Raw genomic sequence first — 21,704 nt, forward strand, 5'->3', positions numbered from 1 at the left:
ACCACCACAGCCTATTCAGGCTCCCCTCTCACCGAATCAGTCTGCAGGTGTTAGAGAGGGGGACTCCATTTGGTGTTTACTCTAGACAGGCCTTGTTAGCCCCCAGACACAACAAAATATCACTTATTGCACATGTTTTTGTCACCCCATTAATATATACAGTAATTTAATCTCAGCTACTTATGTTCCTTTGGCTATATAAATGTATGCCATTAAACTACTTAGGCCATTTTCCGTCCTATTCACAATGTAGCACACCTAACACTGCCTTTCCAATTTTAACCTGATAAAATGCTATTAATAAATGAATCCCATAAATCTCGACCCATAATAAAACAAGCATTTGCAATGCAATAGGTCTCGCAGTTACACGAGTTAAAGCTATTGGCATTGTAAATGACGATGCCAATAGGCATTGTTATTTGCAATGTCAATAGCTCAAACTCGCGTAAATGCGAGACCTAATGCATTGCAAATGCTTGTTCTTTGCGTCCCCAGACCCCACCTTTTGTACCAACACCAAATGCATCGCATCTGTAACAGCGAACAGAAAACAACCAGTAAATAATAAACAAATGCAGCAAAGCTTCCTTTCAGTCTGGCCTCTTCCTGTTCGTGATTTAAATAACGCTAGCACGGACATAAAACACATCGCAGCATGTGGGTTACAAACCACAACAGTTTGCTTTTGAATAATTCACTACAAACAGTAAATGGTGTGATAGATAACATCCACCAAGTCACCTCCCAGACAATAAAGAAAGTGCCACAGGGCATGTGTTTGCCTTGTGTGAAGTATGTAGACAGGCAAACGTTTCAATGGAGACTTAACAACTGTTATACTATAGCGCAGAGATTATTATATAGAAAAGAACAGATCGCCGTAGGTTGGAAAGCGCAATAGAAATAAAGCCACAAAACATATTCCCCAGAAACGTTAGAAGTTACACATTAACAAACAAATATAAAAGACCCAACTTCTGAAAGGAAAAGCAATATGTGCACAAATTGTAGGTTTGTTAATATTCCTGTTCTGGAGATTTATACTGACTAGACCCGTAAACTCCCTTTGTAAAAGTCAATGAATTAACGGGTAAGCTGCCTGGGCTCGATGCATATTTATGTTTGTTTTAAGTAAGCGCAAAGCACTAAGGGAAGGTAATACAAAAATTTGCAATTTTGTCCTTTGTTTGTTTTTGTATTATGCAGGGGTGTAAGATCATGTTTATGCGTAGATTTTGGAATATGTCCCCTCGGTTTGTTTTTATGTGTGTATTGGTAAAATGTTTATTAACAAATGCTATAGAAATATATTTGCACGTTTGGGAGCACCGCTTATAAACACGCAAAAGCAAACACCAGCCAAATCTGTCCTGTGAATTGCCCTAAACAACAACCTAATGTTCTAACGGCAAAAGCAGCACGCAGATGTAAGTGAAACCGACTCAAAAATGTATTGCTGCAATCGCTGAAGCAAAAGCGCCAAGTAGATTAAAAAAAGGCACCTGTTTAATAAAAGAAATACGCCAAGATGTGCTGAAGTGGGAGTGTTATTAAAATGGAAGCAGACACATAATACTTAGTGAATACAAAATAACCAAGAAATAACAGGCAGATGCGGGCAAGCCGTATTTCAGTCTATTTTTTTGTTATTTTCATTAGAATTAAAGCTATCACAGAGACGGAAAAAGTCGCAGCATGTGGTATACAACCCACAACACTTTGCTCCTCGCAGCTAATTGAGTGCGCACAGTGGATGGTGTTATAGATTAGATCAACAGATCCACCTCCCAGACAGCAAACAAAGTGCTGGGGGGACGTGTCTGTCCTGTAAGAAGTATGTAGGCAGGCATATGTTTACCAGTTGGCACAATCAATATTACAGAATGTACTAAGGATGCCTAAATAGGGTATTATAGCTCCTGCATACTGCTTTAACAAAGAAAGCGCAGTTAGGAGATTGCATTATAAAAGCAAAGTAGGGAAAACTTCGGCTAAACACTTGGTTTTAGAGAGGAAGAAGAGTTTGTAAACAGCCCGGACAGAAAACGAAACGAAACATAGCTTTAACAAACAAGTAGAAACCCTTAGTTCACAATTTTGCACCACCGCCGTGTTTCCGTTTTGGATGCAAACTTCTTTTCGCAACACATCGGAACACATCGGAATATACACGGTCCTTGGGATACATAAACAGTCTCCATCAGAAAAAAAAAGGGAAATTGTGCTTGTAATAAAAGAAACGCCGAGCTACAGTGCACACCAACAGTGTGGCTGTTGTGCAATGGCATGCAGGTTTCTAATAACGCGACTTCACGAGGAGGGGGATGCGGCAGTATAAACAAGACAAGGCCGGCGGAGCGTGGCGCGCTTGGGGGCGGGGGAGCGCATTCCAGGCGGGGGAGCGGACCCTTTGAAGTGCTCCCAAAAAGCAGATTGCATGGCGGCACGATGCGCGTGATTGTGCGCGCTAGCCATGCAATTTTTGGGAGCACTTTTAAAAGCCGCTTACAATAGTCTCGCTTTGCGATCGCTTACGCGATAGCAAGGCGAGACCTAAAAAGAAAACTTTGGACACCATCTACTCAGATGTTACTTCCTTTTCATCTTGGGTCGGTTTAATAATATAAACTTACACCCAGACCAGTCCAGTTTTTCCTCTGCCACTCAAAAATGAACATAGCTAAATTACACCCTACATGTATTTCCACCTGATTCCAGAAAAACATGCGACTCATCCCATTTCTGTTGGATAAAGGCTGTTTGCTGATAACATTGACACACTCCATCCAAGGTATTTTCACCCTATTCAAACCCAGCATGTTATTTCTCAAAATATCACAAAGAATAGTTAACATATACATTTATAGTAAAGCCTTGACTGTTTACACTTTATGAAAAATACAGTAAGTAGATAGATCTACCTGAATGTAACAACATATGGTTTTCTAGTATGTAATACAAATGGTGGATACAGAGTGCCAGCATTGGTGGTTTAATGTTTCAGTATTACAAGAGCAATCTTCAGGTTCCCCCTATTTGTCCTGTAAGACACTAGAAGTGTCTGGGCACAGGATGGTGGGACTCCGCACATACAGTTGAGGGAGGATGACCGAAAACAGGGGAGAGGATGGAAGATGGCATTAGAAAAATGAACCCTTATAATTTTATGGAATTGCATAATGACAGTTCTGACAGAAGATCAGGCAAAGTGGTTCTGCATTCAGAAGCAAAATTGAAATATAAGCACATGATACATGAACAGCATTTTGCATATTGCTCAATAAAGGAATCCTATTTTTCATGTAATGGAGGAGTCAGAAGCTGATGTAGTACTTTTGCAAGAGAGACAAAGAGTATTCCAGCAGGCAGAGCACACTGTTTAAAATACTCACTGTGGAACCACAGTAGTGCAGTAACTTCCAGACAACAGTGCAATTAAAAAAATGTAATTCGGATTTGAATAGGAACTGAAATTGGAACTATTAGAATTGAATTATTAGCGTGGAAGCAGATCCCTAGTGGAGGTGAACTGCAATGATATTGAAAACGAATACTGTTCTATTGTCTTCAAATTTGATTGAACTTTTCTAGCATAATGAACACCACATTTATATCATAATATTTTCTCAACTGATACTCATATCTACACTGTCTACATATCGAAAGCATCCAGCAAAAAAAAAAAAGAAAAATCAACAATTTCAGTAGTGTCATATTATTACACATTAAAGCACTGGATACTTAGCAATCACATATTGATTCATAATCCACTACAGACAGCTGTACAGAACACCCCCTCCTCATCCACCACCCAGTGCAATAGTCTAAAAGTTTCAGCTTATAGAACAACAGAATTTATAACCATGAAATAGCTAGTCGCTACCTGTTAGTAAATGAAGAGTTGACAACAGCGCATAGATTGTTGTTCACAGTTTATACTGCAGATGAATGTTCCTAAGTACAGAGATAGCGTCTTAATGGGGACCATATGTCGTGATTTCTAATGGAGGAGCATTGCATTGTTATCAGCAACATCATTGCAAAATATTAAATCCTAAATCCAGTGCTCAAGTGTAGGGCTAGTCCCTGTGCCCAAAAGGATTGCACCTTAGCCAGTAGAAGAGCTAAAGTACTGTAGCTCTTTGTCATTGCCCATCAGTGTCCACTAGTGGGGAGGACCACAAGGTAACATCTATAATATTATTCAATTTTACAATTTCTTCATTCCAAAAAGTCTCAATTAAGGGCACTTCTACACCAAATGCATGAATCCTGCAGTGGGACTCATTCATCTAGAGCAAATTGTGTGTGTGCAGATGCCTGTGGCACAGTCTGGCTGTAATGTAGTATATGCGCTGAAATGTAGAAGCCTGTTTATTATTAGGGGAAAGTAAATCTCGTGTTTGCGAGCAACAGTAGTGCCATTGGTCAGGATTTATTTCATGCCCTAAATCCTTTTCCCATGCTTGTCTGGCTATACTTTTTCTCCTCGGAATTTGAAGCATTGGATTATTGTATATCACTGTTTATTATTCCGCACTGGTGCGCTTGTTAAATTATTGTACGCAAGTACCGCTAGCTGAAATTGTTTATCTGGGAAACCTTTCCACCAAATGCTAAGTGTGGGGCGGATACTGTAGTTTAAGAATATATATTTGGGGGCTGTTATGGTCACTCCTCTCATTTAGTTTGTCTATTGCTATGAATCGACCATCCCCCCCGCCATGTGCACTATATTGAGCATATCAAGTTGTTTTTTGGCTTTCAGTTCTTGCAATATGGGGAGTTGCAGGTTATCTTTTATTAGAGGTTTTGTGGAGTACAGGATTTCCAGGCCTTGTTTTATTGGTATTTTCCACTATGTAAGTATAGTACACTTTATTCCCTGTTGTTTTTCCAGGCGGTGCATTAATACCGTGCATAATGAAAGTTGTCTTATTTTTCCCCTTCTCACAATAAAATGGGCCAATCAATCTGGTCATAATACCAAAAGTTTGCGCCTGTTGCGCTGTATGGAAATTGTGTTCAAAGTCCGGTGCTGCAAGCCCACCTTGTTTTTAGGAGCCAGTTGGTACCTCCCATTTGAGCCTGCCGTTTTCCAGCCTATGTAAGACAAATCATTACTGATCTTAGTTTGTCAACAAAGGCTTGTGTGGGGGTGATTGGGATGACTACCAATAGATATATTTTTTGGGGGAGAACTACTATTTTCATGATGGCAATTTGGCCTGCCAGCAATATGGGAACCTGATTCAAAGCACTAGTTTATTCATTAGGTGGCGTACAACTGGGGAGTCATTTTCCATGAACACTGTTGCGGGTTCCCTGTGAAACAAACATAATCTCAAAGTAGCATATGGGATCCTCTTTCCACAGTGGCGATATGATAGCATGACTTTGTGTACTTTTGGTTAACAAATAAAATGGGGACTTCAGTTTATTTTGTTGGCTGATGTTCTCCCAGATTTAAGAATTTTGCACGATTTGTGTGATGAAAATGCCCCTTATTTGCGTGCTCACTCCCCAATTTCGCTGAATTTTATTGCTGGTTTTTAGACTGTTCACTGGGGTACTGTTTTCCAGTGCTCGCCGTATTTGCCTCAGCCTCTAAAACATGTTGAAATTGGCTAATCCATGATTGGTGTATTTACATTTTCTTTAAGGCCATAGTATCTGGTACAAAAATACACCTAAGGCATAAAAAGTTAAATGTCACTTGTGGACTGCAGCACTTATTGTGACATCCACTAGTGTGATAAAGAAAAACATTGTAAGTAAAATCCTTCCTTTTAAATATTCGTAAGTCACCCCTGTGTAAGCCTTGTAAACCACAAGGCCGGTTGCATGGTATTTAAAAAGTGGAACATGCAGAAAATAAACGTTCCCATGTCCCTACTGTGTCAATGCCCTAAAAGCTATTTTCACAGTTGCATGCCTAGCTGTCAGATGTAGAAAACCAGAGTATAGACTAAAATACTAATACTGCTATCTCTGCAATGGAAAAATAATGAACCCACTATTTTAAATAGTCGATTAAAAAAAACTATTCATTGGTGAAGTTTGATTTGTAATAAATTTTAAGGAAACCTAACTTTCAGAAGGTTGCTCTTTACCTGCCTGATCTAGCAGATGGCTAATTAGCATAAACCTCTGCCAGCTCTCAGTCTGTACTCAGGATTGAGTAGGTGGGAAATGCCTTCCAGGAGCAAATAATATACAAACTCCTCTGAACTCCACAGAATATTCAGAGTGGGGGCTGTAGGCATCCTGTTGATAAGATTTGCTAGGTCCTGCTTGACAGATCTGTTGAGCCATATGTAACCCTTGGGGTGCACTTGAAAAGGAGAGAATAGGATGCCAAAACAATTCTTGATTATCCCCTGCTTAGGAGCTGAAGTACCTTGCTTTTGTCCTACCAGACATTTGTCTCTGGTTTTGTTGTGGGTATAGTGCCTGCTTTAAACTGGGTTAGATGTGGGAGGACACTGGTGATTTTATTGTGACACTCCCACATGCTCGCAGTCCTCTGAGCCCAAGTTTAGTGTGGTCGGTTACTTTCAACATCTTGAAACTGCCCTAGCACATGGCATTTCAGGCCTGTTTGAAGTAAGACAAACAGTAAATGCTGAGAAAGTGGGTAAGGTTGCCCCTTACAATTTTTACTCTATTGGTTAAGGAGGACTCAAGGGTTACCCCCACCAGCTAGCTGGTGTCAGGCATAAAGGTGGCACCCCAGGGCACATTCAGCAGAAGATTGCAGGACTTGCAAAAAGAAAACCTAGAGGACTGAACCTGCTGCCCTTGACTTCAGTGGCCTGTGAGAAGGGCCTGATGAGGTTGGGCCCTCTCCACTTGAAATCCAAGGACAGAAAAATCTCCAAGGATCATAAGACCGATCCCCTTGGTGGCACCAGGAACATAAAAAGCTGAATAAGAAATTGCTGTGAAGAATCCATGGTGATTTCTGGCAGCAGGACCTGAACTGGTCTTTGCTGTTCCTTTCTGTCTGACACATTAGAGATGGTAAGTGTTCCCTCAGAGCACCTGGGGGCTGTGGAAGTTTACTCCTGTGGTTGTTTGGGCACCAAAGGAAGTCTGGAAACGTTTTCAAAACGTTTGTTCCAGAGCTTCAAGGGGACAGACGCCAAAAGGTATCTTGGTGGCATTTCCACATCATCAGACTGAAGTTCAAGTTTGTCCTGTACAGAAAAGGGGGTTTCCTCAGAAAAATGAAAGTCAATTTTTCAGACTAGATATCAGAAACTTTTCCAAACTGCCCTGTTGGCCCAGACTACTTAGTGTATTCGACCCTCGTTACATCGCGGTCAGACTCAAATCGGGCCTAGGTCCCAGTCTACCACGACCATTGACGTTTTGCACTTTTTGACCCAATATTCAATTACACCTTTAACAATTCATATCTCCAGTTCGCCTTATTTGATATCATTTTGTTATTTTGTTTATTAAAGCTTTCTCGTTTTTTTTATAAATTGGAGTGTGATTTCCATTGTGTTTTGTTTTCAACTTTTTAACTGCTTTGGCACTTCTAAATGCTTTAGACATTTTCCTTAAATTAAGCCTGTTTACTCTGTGCCATAGTTACCGGGAGTTGAGCTCAGGTTTAAATTACTGAAAGCTTTGACTGGACCTGAGAAGTTAGTGACTATATTACTTGCGGTGGACTACCATTCACCCTAAATAATAATTCACTTTCCTACAATTGTGGAAGTATTATCTCCCAATTTTTTTTACATATAACAAAATATCATTGGCGTAAAGTGAGGTTATGCTCCCACCTAGGGAATACTTGCCTTTATTCAAATGGTGTTCATGTATCGCACACAAGTGCTTCCATCACAAGTGAGTATAGAACTGGCGAAAGGTGACATCCCGGTCTTGTACCTCCTTGGAATCCTGAATTCTGATACCAACTCATTAGCCCTTAATTTAGCTACGGGGTTTGTGTAAAGGAGGGATATCCAGAACCTTTGAAGTCTCAATGGTAGATGTCTGGGGGTTTTAAGACAGATGTCACAAATTGGTTTATAAATATGAAAACTGAGCAGGTCAGTCAGTCTCCCCTCTCTGATAATGTTAAATTCCATTCTCCTGCTAAAATTAAGAGCTAAGTATTGTTTGACTAAACGGAAGACCTGAGTAAAATCTAAATTCTAGGCAAAAGTGTGGGCTTTTATTAGTGATTTAGACTTATACAGGGCTCGAAAAATGTACTCGCCCGCTCGCAAATGCGAGTCAATTTCTTGCAGGGCGAGACAGTTTTCAGGCCTACTTGACCGGCCTGGCGAGTGAGCTTTGTCGCTGTGCTAAAGTGCAGTGCCGGTTGAAGGCTCTAGAGGGCAGCTGGGTGAAATGTTCAGGAACTGCCGTGACAAAATGCGGGAAAAGAAAAGGTGTTGATTGGCCGATTGCCACGCGGGCTCGGTCTGCTGAGGCCTAGTTGCAATCAACCAATCAGATCGTAGCTAATCTCCGCACAGTAAGGTGTACACGCTTCTCATTGGCTGATTACAATGAGCCGCAGCAGGATATACTGACGGAGAAGCGTGTAAACTGTCTTTGCCAACCCCCCCAATTCACTTGACCGGAGGCAGGCCATGAACGACACTGGTGCCCTAGCGAAGCAGAAGTTCTCCTCCTGCACCTTGGGTGTTAAACCATGTTTCTGGGAGCCCTGCGAGTGGAGCTCTGCCCGTGATGTAAGCCTGCGCCTGCCGAGGACAGCTCGATATCTCTGCGGGGGACCCTACGGTAGGTGCGCTTGGATGGGAACACCGCCGCGGGTCAGGGGTTTTTGCTCCGATTGTTGGGGAGAGTGGCTTTGAAGGGGATTGACGCACAGCTTCACCGTCGCTTGACAGACAGGTCCCCACGTCAGCGACCTGAATGACGATATCATGTCACGTTCAAGCAGGGCAGTTTCACCTCAATCCCTAACAGCGCTGCTGCAAAGTAAAAATGTATTGCAATTTAAACCTGCCGTGGTAGCGAGGTGCACATACACTACCGATCGCTGCCTTTTTGTTGTATCGCTTGACAATTGGTATTTTTACAAATTTCTGTTTTTGACTGGCACCTGTCTCCTTTTATTTGAGTACCAGCCGGAAGGAAGGGGGAGGGGATGCAGACACTTCTATAAATGTGCTTCATTCCTACAGTGTGGAGCGGTCTGCCAATGATTATTAATCTGTGCAAGTACATTCTCAATATAGGGTTTCTTGAAGAGTAATGCTTGCGTCTCCGTGAGCACGAACACAATCCATTCACGAGAGCTACTTTATAGTCACAGAAAACTATGGACTGGTTGGTGTGAGGCGCTCATAAGGCTCCTGACTGGGACGTACAGCGAGCTCAGTATTGCATACCAGTGTCTCTGTGTCTAGAAGAGTCCATGCAGAGTGAACACATCTGCCCTCATGCGAGGCGCTAGAATCTAGCAACGTGCGGATCTTATCAGTGTTTCCATGAAAGGCATAGCGTTTAAACCCCATTGGGAGATTGCGATCATATTAATCCTGCTGCACCTGTCGGGGAAACGCCCGAGAGGTTGGTGACAGGTGTTCAGAGTTTTTACATGTGATGATTTACAGGGCAGGGGTAGTGTCTACATGGCCACTGGTGCGTAGCTCCCTTTTGTTTTCATTTCCCTAGTGTGCAGTAGCCGTAGGTGTCACTGATAACGAGTGAATTACGTCATGTACCGAGAGAGAAAGAACACGTGCATCGACTACCATCCCCTGCTTTCTAGTGGGGGAGAGATCTGCAGCATCATTGCTTTTCCACCCATCCCCGGCCACTTCTTCTGTAAATACTGAAGAAATGGCTGATGCAAGACCACCAATTTGTGTTGTGTCCCCTTTACTGCACTACGATTGGATCCAAGGCCATGCTCGTAACTTTCAAAACATTGCAGTGAGAATGGTAATTAAGCTAAAAAATGTGATCATGTCTTACTGGTCATAGATCAACTGCGCTGCAAGTGTTTTGAAGAAAATGTGTATGCAACCAATTTGTGGTTCGAGTACAGTGATGTTAGGTCGAGTAGAAAATTCTAGTCACTAGACCTGCAGGTCAAGTACGATTTTTAAGATTTGTCGAGCCCTGTGCTATGTACAATTCCTCCAAGTCGGCAATGTTCTCTAAGCTCGATGTATGAGATGCGTCTAGAGAGGGTAGAGCGCTCTCTCGTAAATAATTCATGGCCACCTGCTGGTTATAACTGCCCGATTCCTTATATAAGCTGGTATAGAAAATCTTAAATTGCTCGACTATGTCCTCAGACTTCGTATAGGTGACCCCGTCTACCCCGTTAATTATCTTAATATGTGATTTAGCCTTCTGATCCGCAAGTTGGTGCGCCAGTACCCTTCCCACCCTCTCCCCATACTCATACTGCAGAGATCTAAACTTAAGAAAATTGTTGGCGACCTTATCCTTCAGCCCTCTGCTAAGTTTTGCTCTAACTTCGATAATTTGGGCGTATATTAGTGGTTCACTGATGTCTTTAGAAGTGATTGCCCGGGCAGGTTACTGCTCTAATTCAATGTACAGCCGATGTTTGTTACCCAGCTGACTATTATTGAGTCTGTTCTGCTTAGCTATATACTGAATGGTAGCCCCCCTTACACATGCTTTTAAACAATCCCATACCAACGCGAGGGAAGAAGTGTAACAATTGTTAGCAATATAATCCTTCAGGACCAGATGCATGTAATCGATAAAAGCAGAATTATTTAGAAGATGCAGAGGGAACGAAAATTCCCTGGCTTGACCTTATCTGGACGAACCAAGATATGCAAGGAGCATGATAGGATTATGGTCCGAGGTTACTTTTGGACATACAACCATTGATGCATTGGCCAAAAGCCTGTTATTAGTGAATATCATGTCAATCCTAGAGTATTGTTTATGGGGATGAGAAAAAAAAGTAAACCCAGATATTGTAGGAAACAATGTCCTCCAAGCATCATCCAGTTGGTGGACATGTAATAAGTCTCGTATTGCAGCCCTGACCCGGACCATTCTAGCTCTTGCAAGCGTGTTTGTGGTATCAATTTTTTTTATCTAAGATACAGTTAGTCTCCCATAACAATAAGATCACCAGCCCAATCTAAGAGTTCAGAGTTCAGATGAGAGATAACCTCAGGACAGTCCGTATTAGGGCCATAGACCATACATACAGAGTAACCTTCTTACCAAAGATAGAAAGTTGCGCAATTACCCACCTACCCCGGCTATCAGCAAGAGTTCGTAATACAGAAATTTTAGAGAATTTATCCTTCAATAGAGCGACCCCCCCTTATAGAGACCGTCTGTGAAGTACAGACGATTAAGTAAAAACCAAGCTTTTTGAAAAAGTTTCTATCTTTATAGGCCAAATGAGTTTCCGCCAATCCAACTATTTGAGGCTTGAATCCTTTGAGCTCTTCAGCCACCAATCGCTGATTAGATTGGATAATCTGGAGACAATATTTCTCACTTCACCCTTTGATGACACCCATTTACGTAGCGGGCTTACCCCCGGACTAGCCTTAGTAGAGCTTGCTGCACCCTTCAATCGACCAAGTGCATCTGTGATCTGAGCCCTATTTCCAGTACCATCTCGGCCTCTACCACCTTTACCAGACCGGCCTGACTTAGGGCCCTTATCTTTCGGGGTCCTTCCCTCGGGGGTATTTCCCCCTGGGCTATGCACAGCATTGTTACTGATCCTAATGTCGGCACCACAATATCCAAATAAAGCAGTATTTGCAAGATTTGCAAGAGACGACAGATCCTTTCCAGGTTCCACAAGTAAGTTTGCATGCTCCTTGTTACCTCCAGTTACATTGCCAGTATTATCTGTCAATCAGTTAAAGTCGATACATGAACTAGTCTCCTGTACAGTGCCATTGGAATACTCACAGCCTTCGCAATTTAAACTCTCAGATGGGGGGATTCCTCCTGGAACTGGGGAGATAATCCCAGCTTCACGATCAAGTGGCAAAGAGGGAGAGAGAGAATCAACAGGGACTGAATCCACTGAGCTCACCCCCAAGAGATGAGTCTCCGTTCTTAGAAAACTCACAGATTCCTCCATGCCCCCCCAGCCCTCATTAACTGCGGCATTAAGGACTTCGGCCATCTGGGCGGGTGGGGCCAACAGACTCGGAGCCGCAGGACTGGAGAAGCGCTGTAGCTTTCCCTGAACATAAAAGCTTAAGAATAGGCTTCCCCACCTGAGGGTCTATTGGACTGGCTGGAGCATTATTACCTGGCAGACCTCTTCGGGGCAAAAGCAGTCTGACCTTCCAGACGATCCACTGATACAGGATGGCCACCGCTTTCTGCTTGAACCTCTGCTCGCCCTCGACGAGTTGTCCGTGGGGGGTCATCACTCTCAGCAGAATTTTGGATCCCGGCGTCCGTTTTTCACAAGCGCTTCTGCTCCTACCCCTGCTACTGATCACCCAAACGCCAGCAGGATCACTGCAGACAAGCCTAGAAGCACAAGAATCCAGCAGTGGGATTGCTAGAAGCAGCCTCCTAGCTGTAAACCACCTCATTGCGCGAGCGCCGTGAATCCAACGGCTGATGCGAGTGAGCCGGCACATTCGCCGATTCGCTGGACCGAAGAGGGGATAGGCGAGCAGCGTTGAGGACACCGACCGCCACACCTCACACTGCTGGAGAGAGAAAACCGTAAGTCAGCAGTGGTTTTACTCTGCAATCATTCCGCATACCCTCGTTGAAACATAAGCAAAGTAGTTGGCTGTTCGTGTTGCCATCCGGGTGTTGAATTACCACCGCGGACGGAGAGGACCCTCCGGAGAGCGCAGACGTGCGTCCTTCAGCGGCGGATGCGATCCGCCATCTTCCTTTCAGCCATTCTTTGTAATTGCACATGCACTCGACCTAGCATCTACAAGGATTAACTGGTCAACAAACTTGCTTTTTATTAGTCTAACCAATTTGCTCAAATTTTTCTGTAGTTTATTTTCCAGGGATGTTATGGCTACATTTGTATTGCTCTCCTTCGACTACTTTAGTCTGTGCAATGCTCAACTCTCCCCTGTTCTCGCCTCCACTTCGTCTGCACCTTTTAAATAGAGACAGACCTGCAGTCTACTGCTCTTTCTGTGCTTCTGGGGGGAGTCTTTTCTTTATTCCTACAGTTCATCTTTATCTGTTAACATCTGTTAACATCTGAATACATTTTGCATTGCATATATCTTTTGTCACCCTAGCCATGTCTCTGTCATTGCCATACATTTTTTGTTATCTCCTTTTTTTACAACCATTATTGTAATCATGCAGGTTTCCTCATGTTCATTAGCCTCATGTTCAATACTTACTATAAACCAAGAACTGTGTTAGGGTGAAACATAACTAGGGGCACATCTGGGGATATTTTGTTTGCATCCTTGGCACATCTGATGACACTTCCTATTATTTTAACATAGTACTTTGCTGTCAAATGCATCTCCAAGACCCCCCATGCTCACTGTTTTTATCGGACTGCCTCCACATTGTACAAGAGGTTCAGGATCATGTGCCAATAACCTTGTTACTGTTCACATCCTTCCTTCTTTTCCCTCTACCAAAGTACTGAAGATACCATTAATCCCTTTTGGCTTTCTTTAGAAACATACCGATACGTTTGACATCCATGGGAACCATCCCAAGGAAGGTAGCCCTTTCAGATTTAGGGCATTTTATACTTGGTCACTAGGTACAGCATGAGTTAATGGACCAGATCCCTGGATGTTTGAGAAATTACTTTGCTTGCGGAAGGGGCACTGATTTAGGATTCTGTACAGGAAAGCAATATATTGCCCCTTCCACATACTGTTTCTCTGAATTATTAGCAGAAAGTTTTTCAAACCACCTTGTACAGCATGTGGTAAAACAAATTATGGTAACAGCGTGTTAGATTATCAAAACAGACTGCAGTAGGGTAGAAACAAATGGTGGGGAAACAGTATCTGCGCTAATATAATTTCATTTTTTCTGTCACAAATAATCATTTTTCACTTTATTTTGAAAAACTATTCAAAAATAGAAATTCGTACAAAAAGACATCCATTAAAAACTGTTTCCACATCCGCCATCACAATTCTTTTTGATACATTTCCATTAATTTGTGATTTCAGCAAAGAATCCTTAGATTAAATTGAGAAAAAAAGTTTGCATAGAGTATGCCTTTTCTTTTCGACATGAAAGTGCTAACAATTGATGTCCATATACATAAATCTCTATACTTTCTCAAATACAGCCTAAGCCAACGCATGTCTTGCGGCAAAGTACCGCTTCCAAACACAAGTAGATAGGATACTTGAATGTATTTAACTAAAAGTCAGACTATGAAAAATGTTAAATGCGATACAGCACCTAGTTGAGGCCCATCTGTTTACTAGTTAGAGTTTCTACATTTGTTTTGAGGTTGTGGGTAGTCTCGTTGGCCTGAGGCTGTCGGGCATCCAAATGGTCAGTGGTAGCAGATGCTTCTAGAGTGGAAATCTAGCGTTGTTGAGGAAGTGGGAGTTGGGGGGGAAACTCGATGTGAGATTATTTAACTGAAATATTTACATTTTCCTATGCAGGGAGATTGAGCAAAAGGTCAGAGATCTAACTTTCATTTTGGGCTAGTGTAATCGCGGAATCACATAGGCCTCATGTACTAACATGAGTGTCAATGGCCTACATGATAAAATCCATTGAGGTGCAGTTCTGTAATGCTGCAACATATATAGAGGACAGCCCTGGATGTGGCACTCTAACAAGAGACACACCTATTGGCCTCCAAATCTGGATTCTAAGGCAGGCATCACAAGGGGCTTCACAACAGCTTCTTGAAGAGTTTCCATTCATCTTAAAAAGACATTCCTGTTTGCAATGAAAACACCCTAAGAGAAAAACAAAAGTAGTATATACTGATTTAAAGGACCATGCATAGGAAACCATGAATGCGGATCAATTTAAAAGTCACCAACATTAATGAAAATGATGCTACAGTACCTGTCCAAAACACCAATGGGAGTCACACTAATTAGTAGGGACTTGAAATCCTTTATCATTCATGAAGTAAATTGTTAGACACCATGAGCCCCAGGGAAACACAGAAGATCACACACAGCATATGGGCCAATACCTTTACTCTTTGCTCTAGGCATGGAGCCCATGGCAGAACACATCACAACCGCTGACAAAATAAACAGGACCTCATATGATAAAGATGAATACAACATTTTCTCACAAGCAGACAAAGCCTGCTTACCCTAGGTAACACCTGATGCCCATACCTACATTAATACAACAGCTGCAGAAATTTGAAGCCATCTTCGATTGTAAGATAAATATAGATATAGCTCAAATTCTTTATCTGACATCCCCAACTTCTGTAACCTAAGGTGCTAAAGGAGAAATACTACTTCAGCAGGGTGAAAAGTCTGATGAAGTACTTGGGAATCAATTAGATATATCTACTATATACGTTTAATTTCCCACTCCTTACTGAGGCAATTAAGAAAAGACTTAACACATGGACTGGCTTATTCTTCTTTTGAATGGACTGAATAAACATGATTCTTCCTAAGGGCTTGGATTTTATGCAGGCTCTCCCAATCCCATTGAAGATTTTCTGAAATGCATCGATCAGATTCTGCTAAGGTTTACACAGGAAAAGGCAAGGCCTAGAGTATCCTTTAGATTGCTAAAACAATCAAGGGCCAGAGGAGGTAAAAGCCTTCCTAATATTTAAGCATATTATGCAGCTGCACAGCTAAGAACTACAGCAGAATGATCAAAGCAAAAAACATAAGTGTGGGCAGCCATGGACCACACAATAGTCAGACAACAGTTATGTGACATCCTTTGGCTACATAAAATGGAGAGGCTTCAAAATGCATACCAGACCACTACAGTCAGTACCCCACTCTGGGCCTGGGATGGGATAGTATAACGGAGAAACTGAATCTCACCATATTCCTCTGACTGATAACTCCTATAAACTTTAACTGTAGCCTTACTCTGGTTCTAGATTCCACACCATTTGATCACTAGCAAAGTGGGGGTTGTGGGATCAGGGCTCGACAAATCTTAAAAATCGTACTTGACCTGCAGGTCTAGTGACTAGAATTTTCTACTCGACCTAACATCACTGTACTCGACCCACAAATTGGTTGCATACACATTTTCTTCAAAACACTTGCAGCGCAGTTGATCTATGACCAGTAAGACATGATCACATTTTTTAGCTTAATTACAATTCTCACTGCAATGTTTTGAAAGTTACGAGCATGGCCTTGGATCCAATCGTAGTGCAGTAAAGGGGACACAACACAAATTGGTGGTCTTGCATCAGCCATTTCTTCAGTATTTACAGAAGAAGTGGCCGGGGATGGGTGGAAAAGCAATGATGCTGCAGATCTCTCCCCCACTAGAAAGCAGGGGATGGTAGTCGATGCACGTGTTCTTTCTCTCTCGGTGCATGACGTAATTCACTCGTTATCAGTGACACCTACGGCTACTGCATACTAGGGAAATGAAAACAAAAGGGAGCTACGCACCAGTGGCCATGTAGACACTACCCCTGCCCTGTAAATCATCACATGTAAAAACTCTGAACACCTGTCACCAACCTCTCGGGCGTTTCCCTGACAGGTGCAGCAGGATTAATATGATCGCAATCTCCCAATGGGGTTTAAACGCTATGCCTTTCATGGAAACACTGTTGAGATCCGCACGTTGCTAGATTCTAGCGCCTCGCATGAGTGCAGGGCAGATGTGTTCACTCTGCATGGACTCTTCTAGACACAGAGACACTGGTATGCAATACTGAGCTCGCTGTACGTCCCAGTCAGGAGCCTTATGAGCGCCTCACACCAACCAGTCCATAGTTTTCTGTGACTATAAAGTAGCTCTCGTGAATGGATTGTGTTCGTGCTCACGGAGACGCAAGCATTACTCTTCAAGAAACCTTATATTGAGAATGTACTTGCACAGATTAATAATCATTGGCAGACCGCTCCACACTGTAGGAATGAGGCACATTTATAGAAGTGTCTGCCTCCCCTCCCCCTTCCTTCCCGCTGGTACTCAAATAAAAGGAGACAGGTGCCAGTCAAAAACAGAAATTTGTAAAAATACCAATTGTCAAGCTATACAACAAAAAGGCAGCGATCGGTAGTGTATGTGCACCTCGCTACCACGGCAGGTTTAAATTGCAATACATTTTTACTTTGCAGCAGCGCTGTTAGGGATTGAGGTGAAACTGCCCTGCTTGAACGTGACATGATATCGTCATTCAGGTCGCTGACGTGGGGACCTGTCTGTCAAGCGACGGTGAAGCTGTGCGTCAATCCCCTTCAAAGCCACTCTCCCCAACAATCGGAGCAAAAACCCCTGAACCGCGGCGGTGTTCCCATCCAAGCGCACCTACCGTAGGGTCCCCCGCAGAGATATCGAGCTGTCCTCGGCAGGCGCAGGCTTACATCACGGGCAGAGCTCCACTCGCAGGGCTCCCAGAAACATGGTTTAACACCCAAGGTGCAGGAGGAGAACTTCTGCTTCGCTAGGGCACCAGTGTCGTTCATGGCCTGCCTCCGGTCAAGTGAATTGGGGGGGTTGGCAAAGACAGTTTACACGCTTCTCCGTCAGTATATCCTGCTGCGGCTCATTGTAATCAGCCAATGAGAAGCGTGTACACCTTACTGTGCGGAGATTAGCTACGATCTGAATGGTTGATTGCAACTAGGCCTCAGCAGACCGAGCCCGCGTGGCAATCGGCCAATCAACACCTTTTCTTTTCCCGCATTTTGTCACGGCAGTTCCTGAACATTTCACCCAGCTGCCCTCTAGAGCCTTCATCCGGCACTGCACTTTAGCACAGCGACAAAGCTCACTCGCCAGGCCGGTCAAGTAGGCCTGAAAACTGTCTCGCCCTGCAAGAAATTGACTCGCATTTGCGAGCGGGCGAGTACATTTTTCGAGCCCTGTAGCAATTAGAACTCTGCCCGGCGGCGGGCGAGGACACTATCCCTCTTGAGTTCTATAAAACTTTCAGGGATTTGTTGATGCCAGTTCTCCTCGAGTTGATTAATGACATACTACAGGGAGGGGATGCGCCTCCCTCATGGAATAGAACTAATATTGTGGTTTTTCCCAAAAAGGGTAAATCTGTAGAAGATTTAGGATCATATCGACCGATATCTCTTATCAACACGGATGCGAAAATATTCTCCAAGCTTCTTGCCTCTCGTCTTGCCCCACTCATAAGCCTATTGGTCTCAGAAGAACAGCACGGCTTTGTCCCTGGAAGAGACACGGTTACTCATATAAATACCGCCTTTGCAGCTTTTGATGTTGCTGGTCACTTGGGTCAGCGGATTGGCATGCAAATGCTGGACGCCGAGAAGATTTGTGATAGGGGGCAGCGCACTCCTGTTTATTCAGATTATAACGGGAATTTAATCTCTAATGACTTAGGTGCTGCAGTGATATGCTGGCTGTCAATCGGGCATGGAGACAATGAAAGAAACAAACTGACCATGAGGTAGTTGTCACTGCGCACTGTGCTGGGGGTAGCTAAGACGTAAGGTAGGTTAGTTAGTCACCTTAACTGATGTAAAATGATCAAGCAAATCAATTGAGTTCAAAGGACATATATTGATTCATATACGTAAAATATAAGTACACATATACTTGTGAATCATTTCATAAACACAAACTTATCATTTGTACTATATACATAAGCAAGAACAATTGTATCAGTAGACAAACGCATTACATTTTTGATTCATTCAATTGAATACATGAGAGAGTAAAGATGAGCCCAATGCATTTCGGGACAGGCACGTCCCTACGTCGGGGGCAATCTAAAAGCAAAGATAATGATAAACATTACTGAGAAGGAACATTATTTGATGTTTTTGATACTCAGAGAGAACCATTAATTGTGATTAATTAAACTGTTGGTCTCACTCTATCGGTAATGAACACATGCCACTATTTAAGGGAATATAACGATGGAATTTGGAAAAAAGCCAAGTCATAGAAACAACGTCACCAGGGAAGAGATTACACCATGGTGGTGGTGGTGGTTTGTTTATATCTTGCAAGAAATGTGGGGAAAAAAGGAAAGTACGAGGGTAAGGCGTAACAAGGTGGACTCACCTCATGTAATGAACCATAAAGGATCTCGAATGAGGGTAAGACACAAACCAGCCGATGCGCTGTTGAGGGAAAACACAACGGCAGGGAGTGAATGACAAAGGTAATGGGCCGAAGTGTAAACAAACTAGAAAAAGTGTAACCTCACTTACCAACAACTGTAGTAGTGGAGGGCGCGAAAATTTAAAACTAAAAAAAACAAGAAGTATATGGTTGAAAGATGGGAGGATAATGGGGGGATGATACATAAACTTAGTACAGAGCTGCGAAGATTATAGGAGAAAACGCCGAGAAGGCCATCGACCGAGTAGCTTGGGGGTTTCTTTGGTGTACTATGCTCTCTCTAGGCCTTGGTCGGAGGTATGTCTCGGCGGTCCAGCGACTCTATTTTAATCCGTCTGCTGTTATTAAACTTAACGGTTGTACATCTAGTCCTGTAATTATCCAGCGGGGTACGCGTCAGGGGTGCCCGCTCTCCCCCTTACTATTCGCTCTCTATATTGAGCCTTTCATTAGACATCTCCTTCAGAATACTTCTATATTAATATTTAACATTCATACTAGATAGAACAAACGTCAAATTTTTACCCTATGTACCCTTATAATTTGGATAATCTTACTGGTAAAATTGATTGATGTCCTAGAAAAGTATTCTTTAAAATGTTAGTATATGGTTTGCTGAAACATAATAGTAATCCTGCATTTCTAGGTAACTTTGACCTTATGGTTATGAAATAACCTTTTTAATGATACATTTTTGACTGATTATAATATTGTTATTTATTTTTGTATCTGTTTATGACTGTAGTTGTTGTCTTGTACTTTTATGATTTTAATTAATCGAATAAAGTGGATTGATTGTTACTTCTATCTCGCCAGTATCATTCAACGGTATGACGTTAAGTCACAGCCTATGCAGACGATATCGCTGTATTTACTATCAGGCCCAAGGTGGCCATAGCCGTATTAACACATGAGGCACAACTTTTTGGTTCCTTCTCGGGCTATAAGCTTAATATAAATAAGACGCAGTCTATTCTTAACTATGTGCCGGCACTCGCAGTACCCCATCTAGGTCTAACTACCTCTGCTATCTATCTTGGTGTCTGTATTAGTGGGCGTACTGAGGACTTTATGGCCTTGAATTATGAACCACTGCTTAAAAAAATCACAGCTGACCTGCGTAGGTGGCATAGGCTGCCTCTAACTATCATTGGGAGATGCAATATAGTGAAAATGAACATTCTGCCTAAATTTCTTTATTTGTTCCGTTCTATTCCTTTACGAGTCCCAATGTCTTTTTTTTAAACGGCTTGATTCTGCTATCAGAAGCTTTATTTGGGGCTATTGAAAATCCAGAAGAGCTCTTAAATATATAAAGCTGACATACGAGCAAGGTGGCTTCCTCCTCCCTGATTTCAAGACCTATTTCTGGTCAGCTTTTCTGAATCGTATTCAGAGTTTACTTCTGGGACCTAATGTGGTTAAAACATGGCTTGCGTATGAGCTTGCATATGGTCTAAACACTCGGTTTCTCTTACACCACATGTCAGACCCTAACTACTTTAAGAGAGTCCGCTTTAAGATAGTTAGACACATCTATCGTATCTGGCAAGACATCGGTAAAAGCAACATTGTGGAATAACACGGTTAGGGCAGCTGTATGATGAATGTGGTTTTAGGTCATTTTGCTCTTTAAAAGAGAAATTTGGGCTATCCCACAATTCCTTTTTTAAGTACCTGCAAGTTAGGGATTATTTTATACAAGGGAAGGGCCTATTTGCCCTCCCTTGTACTTCAGAGCTATCTTTAAGACTTCTGGCCGGGGTCAGATTGGGAAAATACCAGAGTTTTCGGTCTGTAAGTGGAAGTGACGGATCGCAGATTGCGGCCAAACTCACCCATATGTTTACAATGGATATCAATACAGAAGAAATCGCTGACTCAATGGCTATAATTAATTCTGCTGTTACTTCAATTAATTTAAAGTTGCAACAACATCGTACTATGTTTGTTATACTATACCCCGCAGGTCATTTCGAAATAGACTACCTTGCAGGTCTCATTGAAGTCATACTGCCCTAAATGCAATGAGTATGCTGCTGATCTTAGACATATGTTTGTCACGTGTCCTCGATTAACTATGTTTTGGTATGATGTTACATGTGTGTTGAGTAGGTTGGCTGGCAAGGAAATTCAATTAACTGAGAAAGAAATAGTCTTGGGCCTGGTAGCAGACCCAGGCTATTTATCCACCTCCTTAGTCTAGTCTCAATTATTATTATTACTGCCCGGTTGTGCATGGCTAGGGTTTGGATTGACGCATTGTGTCCCAAGATCACTGATTTTTGGTTATTATTGAGGGGGGTTTATGAAATGGAGTTGGCATTAGCTAAAGCTTGGGGTCTACGTTCAAGGGTTAAATTCGGAAGGGTCTGGTCAAGCCTTCAATGGGACAAACTGCTTCATAGTTTTTGTCTCTATTTTTGTCATGAATTATTGACAAACTCATCTATAAGTATTCCCAATCGGGA

The 21,704-nt window shown here is 42.5% G+C and overlaps 1 protein-coding gene across 1 annotated transcript in view; it reads left to right on the top strand.

The window, feature by feature from the left end:
* ZNF148 (zinc finger protein 148) overlaps positions 1–21,704 on the top strand; it is a 223,089-nt gene that overhangs the window by 25,159 nt on the left and 176,226 nt on the right. The gene's annotated exons all lie outside the window — the stretch shown is intronic.

This window comes from Triturus cristatus, chromosome 3_2 (assembly GCF_964204655.1).
Source record: "Triturus cristatus chromosome 3_2, aTriCri1.1, whole genome shotgun sequence".
In the NCBI taxonomy this organism is placed as follows: domain Eukaryota; kingdom Metazoa; phylum Chordata; class Amphibia; order Caudata; family Salamandridae; genus Triturus; species Triturus cristatus.